The sequence below is a fragment of the Salvelinus namaycush genome, chromosome 15, assembly GCF_016432855.1.
Source record: "Salvelinus namaycush isolate Seneca chromosome 15, SaNama_1.0, whole genome shotgun sequence".
NCBI lineage: Eukaryota > Metazoa > Chordata > Actinopteri > Salmoniformes > Salmonidae > Salvelinus > Salvelinus namaycush.
In genome coordinates, this window is record NC_052321.1 from 41775736 (window position 1) to 41784388 (window position 8653).

Below are 8653 nucleotides of genomic sequence, written 5' to 3' on the forward strand. Positions count from 1 at the left end.
TCTGTCTAGAGGAGTGGAAAGGTGCTGGCCAATGAATGAGGCTCAGGTTGTTGAAAGGTCTAGCACTAGTTCAGCCGAGACCTCGAATACCTCCACACACACACACAAACACACACACACACACACACACGCACGCACGCACGCACGCACGCGCACACACACAGCTCTCCAAGTAGTTGGCAGAGCGTGAATTATGGAAATGATTTCTGGCAGGAGTGAAAATAAGAGCAGTTATTAAAATAAATGGTTGCCGCTTCTCCTGCGGTCTGGGGGTTGGAGCAGGGGTGTGTACCAGCCTTGCTGTTAAGAGGCCTTGATACAACTAATAGAGAACGACAAAATAAAAAAAGAGAAAGAGAAAAGAGAGGAAGAGAGAGAGAGAAAGAGAGAAAGAGAGAGAGAGAAGTGCACAGAAAGAAGTGCACCGAAGCGCCAAACACACTTGAACACTGGTGTTTACTGTACAAACAAAGCTTGCCGGATGAATTTGAATATGGGAAACGGCGTAATATAAATGAAAAAGGTTGTTGGTGGCACACATGACTGTTTGGCAAGTTATCCTTTGAGTACAGGAGGTTGTGATTGAGTACAACGGCCTATACTGTTAGCTTGAGACACACACTATTACAACTACTACTACTAGACATCCTACATTAACCCTCTGTATTTTGACCTGGGCTGGATGGTTCTGCTGCTTTCAGAACACATGTAGCCCACACTCTGAAGGAGAAGAAAGAAGTGTATTGTGATCACCATCTACGGGGGACCCACAAGGGTGTGTCCTCAGCCCTCTCCTGTACTCCCTGTATACCCACGACTGCGTGGCCTCATGCGGTTCCAACTCCATCATCAAGTCCGCTGACGACACGACTGTAGTAGGCCTGATTACCAACACCGACAAGACGGCCTAAAGGGAGGAGGTAGTCACTCTGACGTCGTGGTTCCAGGTAAACAACCTCTCCCTCAACGTCAGTTAAAGTGATTGTGGACTTCAGGAGGAACCAGGCTGGGCACACCCTCCATCCGCATCAAGTTCCTTGGCGTACACATCTCCGAGGAGCTGAAATGGTCAAACCACACAGACACCGTGGTGAAGAAGGCATGACAGCGACTATTCAACCTCGGGATGCTGAAGAAATTTAGCCTGTCCCCGAGGGCCCTCACAGTGTTCTGCAGGAGCACCATCGAGAGCATACTGTCGGGCTGCATCACAGCCTGGAACGGCAACTCCACCACCACGGACCGCAAGGCGCTACAGAGTGTGGTACGCTCAGCCGAAAGCACCATCGGGTGCACACTGCCTGTCCTAAAGGACACCTACAACACCAGGTGTCGCAGGAAGGCCCCGTTTCCATCACTCAGACATGGCAAAAAAAAAAAAAAGGATCATCATGGCAAAAACTGTAGAACTGACCAATAGTTTCTACCCCCAGATCACCAGGCTGCTGAATAGCCACCACTAGTCAGCTACTGCTCCCCCTGTTTCCCTACTGCTCCCCCTGTCTCCCTACTGCTCCCCCTGTCTCCCTACTGCTCCCCCTGTCTCCCTACTGCTCCCCCTGTCTCCCTACTGCTCCCCCTGTCTCCCTACTGCTCCCCCTGTCTCCCTACTGCTCCCGCTGTCTCCGTACTCCTCCCCCTGTCTCCCTACTGCTCCCCCTGTCTCCCTACTGCTCCCCCTGTCTCCCTACTGCTCCCCCTGTCTCCCTACTGCTCCCCCTGTCTCCCTACTGCTCCCCCTGTCTCCCTACTGCTCCCGCTGTCTCCGTACTCCTCCCCCTGTCTCCCTACTGCTCCCCCTGTCTCCCTACTGCTCCCCCTGTCTCCCTACTGCTCCCCCTGTCTCCCTACTGCTCCCCCTGTCTCCCTACTCCTCCCCCTGTCTCCCTACTGATCCCCCTGTCTCCCTACTGCTCCCCCTGTCTCCCTACTGCTCCCCCTGTCTCCCTACTCCTCCCCCTGCCCCTGCCTTCCTACCCCCCCACCCGAATGGACATTTATCATTGCACAATTGTTAACATGTTTATGTTATTGTTTCAATTTGTGTTACTATAAATTATTTATTGTTGTTTCATTGTTTTATTTCACTGCATTGTTGGAATGTCACTGTACCCTGTAAATACATCTGCAACCTTGTACACATGACTATTAAACGAATCTATTCTTCTCATGTGACACATTTGCGGGAGAGGGAAATTGTTACAGTTCTTCTCTTCTTTATCATGGGACAACCCTCTGTGTACCATGATGCAAAGCAGCGTGGGAAACCTCTGTCCTCTCCGCAGTGGCGCTGTATCTCGTTATGCAAAGCTTGGCGGGAGATAAGAACATGGCGCAACCGTTTCCATAACGAAAACGACCTGCTATGAGCGAGCGTGCGTGCGTGCGTGCGCCCTAAACTGTTTTGTGTGAAACCTTTTTTCACTGAAAACAACAGTTTCTATTTGACAAATTCAAGTAGGTCCCTCCCCGTTTCGTTCCATTTGCTTACGCTTGGATCGCACTGAATACACCCCAGGGTAGGTGTACTCCACCGAAGGCTAAAAACAGAATACAGGCCACAAACAAAACAGGCTCAAGAACTCTCATTTAAAAGAAGTGACTTGTCTGTGTTGTTTAATGTACCTTGAAAAGGGAAGTGGGATAAAGGCTGCCTCTCCCAACAGGCCTACTGATCCAGCAATCAAAGTAGCCAATGAAACTCTGAGGAAGACTACTACAGATATGTACATAATAGCGATTTCAGAGATACATACTAAAAACCAATGATTCTATATTGTGCCAAATAGAGATTATTTGGCTTGTGCAGTGTTATATTTCTCCTTATTGCATTTGTTAACAAGTTGAATCAGGTGTGCTAGCTCAGGAACAGCTGGCAGTCCCAGAGGAGGGAATTGAGAACTCCTGACTTAGTCAACCATTCTCAAGTAACACAAGGCCATCCATGAGTCATTTACGAGACATTATTACTGCCACAGCCATGCTTCACATTTGATGTCATAACACATCAGATTAGAATGAAATGGAATGACACTCTTACTCACGGTTGCACAAAAAGAGCTGTGTGCAAACCACACCCCAAAATATTCTAATGAACCGCTGCCCCTTACATTTGAATTATAACTAAAAAAGGAAAGATCCCTTTTTTTTTTTAACTGTGAAGAACCATTGAAGGGCTCAACGGGTTTTGGGGTCAGTATGGTTCCACATAGAACCATAGAACCCTTGAGGAACCCTCGTTTCTTGGTGTTTAGTCAGTATAGTAAAAAGCATGAGCTAGACACACCCAATGTTTGTGGCGCTGACTAACAGAGAGTAAACTGTAGAGAAATTTAAGAAAAGACAGTGGTACAATATGTATGGTCCTAACAATTGAATGTGTAAAAGTTTCAGCACATTAGTGCCTTCTTCCGGTTAAATGATGTGTGCGACTTTATTTCGATATTTTTATAGAGCTACATGCTCAAACTGAAAGGTCACACAGACCAGATTGAAAACCAATAATTTCCACTATAGCTCCAAGAGTAGCTGTAATCCATAACCCACACCCTGGTCTTCTGTACAGTCCCAACCAGACCGGAGGAGAAGACGAGACCCAGTTCAGTTCAGTTTGCCAAGCGGACCAGATGGGGAAAAAGTGACTCAAAGAGTCCCAGTTTTCCAAAGGTCTTCACTAGACACACACATGAACGCACACACCTAAACTGCTGACTGTCTACGGCTGAGGCATACGAATGTGTTCCAGCGAAATCCAGAAGCATTCATTCATTTATTTTAAACACGTCTTTCGCTTGTTTTTTCTCTCTCTTTTTCTCTCTGCATCCAGAGGGAATGCTAATGGCCAGGCTTCGGTCTTGTTGAAGGAGCGATTCACTTTGGCAACCAACCAGTGCTCCCACCCCTTGTACAAACGCACACTCCCCCAACAACTAACAAATGCACCGTGACGTTGTCACTCGCTCCACTTCTCTCCACCGCCAACGCTGACATGCAAGTGTTTAACACGTTTTGAGGACACCTTATACACCTCTCACACCCCCTCCTCTCCCTTCAGACACACAGGGATCCAGTAACACTATATCTGTTCACCTCATTCATGCCTTTACAAACCACATGTGATGTGGGAAGGCGCTTTAATGTCGCTGTGGCTACTTCCTCCTTGCTGCTTGACTGAATTGGAAACTAGCCAAGAAGAACACAAAGAAGTCACACAAAAAATAATCACTACACACACACACATGCGCACGTACACACACGGTTGAAAGACAAGTACAATTGCTCCTGGGAGAGTAGCTTCCATTGTTACAGGTGGACAACACCACCTTTCCATATTTGGAGTGCTGGACTGTGATTGGAGGGGAGCTGGTAAAGTAATCCAGGTAAAGAGGTGGGGCCTGACCAGGCTCTGTGTGTTTGTGTGTGTGTGTGTGTGTGTGTGTGTGTGTGTGTGTGTGTGTGTGTGTGTGTGTGTGTGTGTGTGTGTGTGTGTGTGTGTGTGTGTGTGTGTGTGTGTGTGTGTGTGTGTGTGTGTGTGTGTGTGCGAGTGTGTGTGGTTTTTCTTTGTGTCTTCAAGTGCAGTAGAGTGCAGGGCATAGTGGACACACCCTCACCTGAGATTCAGGTGAGTCATAGGTCTACAGGGCCGTGACTAATCCCAGGGACAAGCCCAGGGGCCAGCAACTGGCAATTAAAGGATTTGTGAAGAGTAATTGACCTAGATTCCAGCTTAAACACAAACAAACACATACACACACATGTATGGGATTCTGACACACACGAAAGGTGAGGGAGGCAGTGAAAGTAGGAGAGGTAGAAGAAACGCCTTCAAGGCATTGTCATTGAGATTTTAATAAGAGAAAATAAATAGTCTTAAAGGCCTAACAAAACATAAGATATGATGGAGTGGATGGAAACAGTGCTGGTGTTAATAACCAGTGTTGAGTGTGAAAGTGTGATCATGTCAGTTTAACTCTGTGTAGAGTACGGGTGTTTTCACATATGGTCCTCTTTAAAGCAACCGATCTCAGTCCTCTTTAAAGTGAACTCTGGGGTAAAGACAAAAAGCTAAATAACTCAGTTCTCTTTCTATTCACACTGCCTTTGAATGAGGAAGCAACTCTTTTGCCAGTTCACTTCACCTATTTTGTGGTCCGAGTCCTCTTTGCATTCACATTGCTATGTTTAGAAAGGAACCAAGATCTTTTTCCAAAATTCACTCAATGCACTCTGGGTTTTTAGCAAGTGCAGGACAAGCCATTCCATCAGAACGTGTTATCAGACAGCTAGACATACCTACTTACAATTTGGAAGCTAATAGATTGCATTTAGTTAAAAGATGAGACATAATAATTATAATCAGAAGATAATATTCTTTTGTAAATATTATTGGTAACAGAATACGTAGCAGAAGAATAATACAGATTAAATACTGCTGTAATTGAAAATTGTACACCCAATGTAGGCTACTGCCCCTTTAAGGGCTAGCCTTGATTTTGGGGTAGGTGCTATCTGTGATCCTTGGGACGTCCCTAAATCCTAACCCATCCCCTTACCTTAACCCTTACCTTAACCCTTTTAAATGTCAACTTCAATGGGTTAATGTCCGAATTTGGACGTCCCAAGGCTCCCGGATAGCAAGGACCTTGATTTTGTACCCTATGTTGTGATTCTCACCAAATATGTTGTTGTCTTCTCACACTATTCAAACTCCACAATCCAATAAAAAGTTGATATCGTGTCAGTACAAGAGTCAATATACAAAAAGGTATCTCTTTTGTGGCACCAATGTGAGGGGTCACGTCCCGGGAAATGGTGTTGCAGTAGTCTAGTGTGTGGTACAGGAATAATGACAAGCGAACCTGGGGAGATTTGTGTTCACGTTGCCATAAAAAAGGGAACCGGACCACGGAATTCAAGCAAACCGAACTCGGACCACCTCTCAAGGTCTCAGTTCAGTTCACATCGGGTTCTCCGAGTTCCTTGAGTGTTCACACTGCACAATTTTTGGGGGAGAACCGCAGTTCACAAAAATTGTCTGAGGGACCAAGTGTGTAACAACCTAAAACATTACCCTCAAAAACCACACCCATCATTATCTTATTTCCCAGCATGCTTTACTGGAGATAACCATCAAAGTAAGGCCTTATGATAAACATTGTCGTTGAAAATGTTATGATAACATTTCCCTACATTAAAAACTCACTTGGTGAAGTTCACAGCTATGAAAAGGAATGAATTCAACAATTATGTCTCTGTCACTAACAAATACAGTCATGGGGGTAACTCGACAATTCCCTTGAAAAGGCAAGGCACACTGGGAAATGATTTTGATGGGCGTAACTTTCAATTAGTTATTTTTGGCGACCCGTTAGTGGACGTGTTCTACCAGTTTAAAAGGTCTACGGTTATGTTAATTCAAATTCAAGTCTTTTTAAACACTTAGATAAGAGTATCGGGCAATTATTTGTTATTGTAATGTCCTTCATCCAGCACTGAGAGGTCTTGTCAAAAGGTATCTAGTGATGGGAAACCAAGGCTTTCTGAAGGGTTCAGAGCTTTCACCAAATTGTGCCAAAAAAATGCATAGTTACTTTGAGCTTCATTATCAGTTTACACGTTAGTGAAATCTGCTGGTCATCAATAAATAGCAGCGTGTGATTATCAGATAGATGTTTTTTTCCCACTGTTTTCATCAGTACTCTGGCTCAGCGGTAAGTTGTTGGCTTTGTTTGCCTATAATCAGTTGGAATACCAGGTTCGCATCATGCTTCCCTTTTTTGCCTTCAAATTTAAAAAGTTTCAAAAACAGAATCTATGGCATTATTTGGACGCTTAAAACAGAAGCTTATACTATAATAAATAAGCAAATGATTTGAGTGACAGTGCAGAAAGTGTGGTTTCTCATAAAACAATTTTCTAAATAGTGTTCCTTCAACCCCATACCCTCAGTCTCTGAATGTTCCATAACTCCCCACACTACCCGCTAAGCTACCAGTCAGGTGAAACTACATGCACAAAATCCTACTATATTTGTAAATACGGTGTTTGAAAGCATATTTATTACATTTGTCTTCTTAAAATGTGATTTTAAACCTAACCTTAACCATAACCTCAACCACACTGTTAACCTTATGCCTAACCTTAACCTTGAATGAAGACCAAAAAAAGCTCATTTTTCTTTTCATGAATTTTGACAATATAGACAATTTTGACTGTGTCTGTGGTAACTATTGGAAACCTTGTTAACCCTTGTTAAAAATCTGTCAGTTTAAGCTAGAGATATCTGTTGTTTTTCTATTGGATGCATCACAATCCACGACATCTGCCGATGTTGCACTTCCGCATCTGCGGTGAAAGGTGACAGAGCTAGAGCGGTGTTCGTCAGACCATGACACATCCTGAAAATCAGTCTTCTCACAAAATTGTCTGTAGCTTCCGAACAGTTTAGCCTACTATTGTGACCCCTTTTTATGGTGGAAAGATAAAATCTCACGAACACGATGGTGTTCTCCGTTTTCCTCTCCGACCCCCGCAAGGGACTCGTCTGAAGTCGGTACAGATGATCTGCCAACTTCTGTTGTAGCGTCCTCACAGTTTTGGCTACACACTAACATGACCCCTCATGTACGAACACGAACATGTACATGCCGGTTGTTTCGCTCTAGGACGCCCACAAGCCTCACAAGACTCGTCTGAATGTCTCCTGGTACCAGTTGAAAAAAATGTATGGAAGTATATATGGAGACTGTTTAATACCAAACATATGGGGTTAAATATATGTTGTTGTTTTTTTAAGTTTCCTGAACTTTCTTATATCTCTCAGATATAGGACTGACACTTCAATACAAACTTCCTTTAGATTTTCTAAGGGGCGGACTATCTGTTGCTCCATGTAGTGAATCTGTTATTCAATGCATTTGTATGGGCTAATAGCAGTAAGGCCCCCTTGATACTTTAAGGGGTCAAATAGCAAAATGATCCTTGGTATGACCTTCTTAAAACAATTCCAAAAAGTTTAGTAGAACCCCACGTATGCTTATATACACCAACAATATATACTAAGAATGATATGCAGTAGATATATTAGTGAGCTATGTCAATAATTCAGTATATAAATATGCAGTGTGTATAAACAGTAAGAAAAAAGCAATGTACTGCACAGTAGTAGATATACTAGAATGAGCTATGTGAAGAATACAGTATACAGTATGAATACACAGTGTGAAAAACAACAGTAAAAAAGAAATAGTGTCCAGTGTTTAATGTCTGTATGTCTGTTTCTGAGTGTGTGTGTGTCTGTATGTCTGTTTCTGAGTGTGTGTGTGTGTGTGTGTGTGTGTGTGTGTGTGTGTGTGTGTGTGTGTGTGTGTGTGTGTGTGTGTGTGTGTGTGTGTGTGTGTGTGTGTGTGTGTGTGTGTGTGTGTGTGTGTCCGTGCTTGTTTGTGAGTATGGGCATATGCGTGTGTGTGAGGCTGAAGAAATTCGGCTTGTCACCAAAAGCACTCACAAACTTTTACAGATGTACAATCGAGAGCATCCTGCCGGGCTGTATCACCGCCTGGTACGGCAACTGCTCCGCCCACAACCGTAAGGCTCTCCAGAGGGTAGTGAGGTCTGCACAACGCATCACCGGGGGCAAACTACCTGCCCTCCA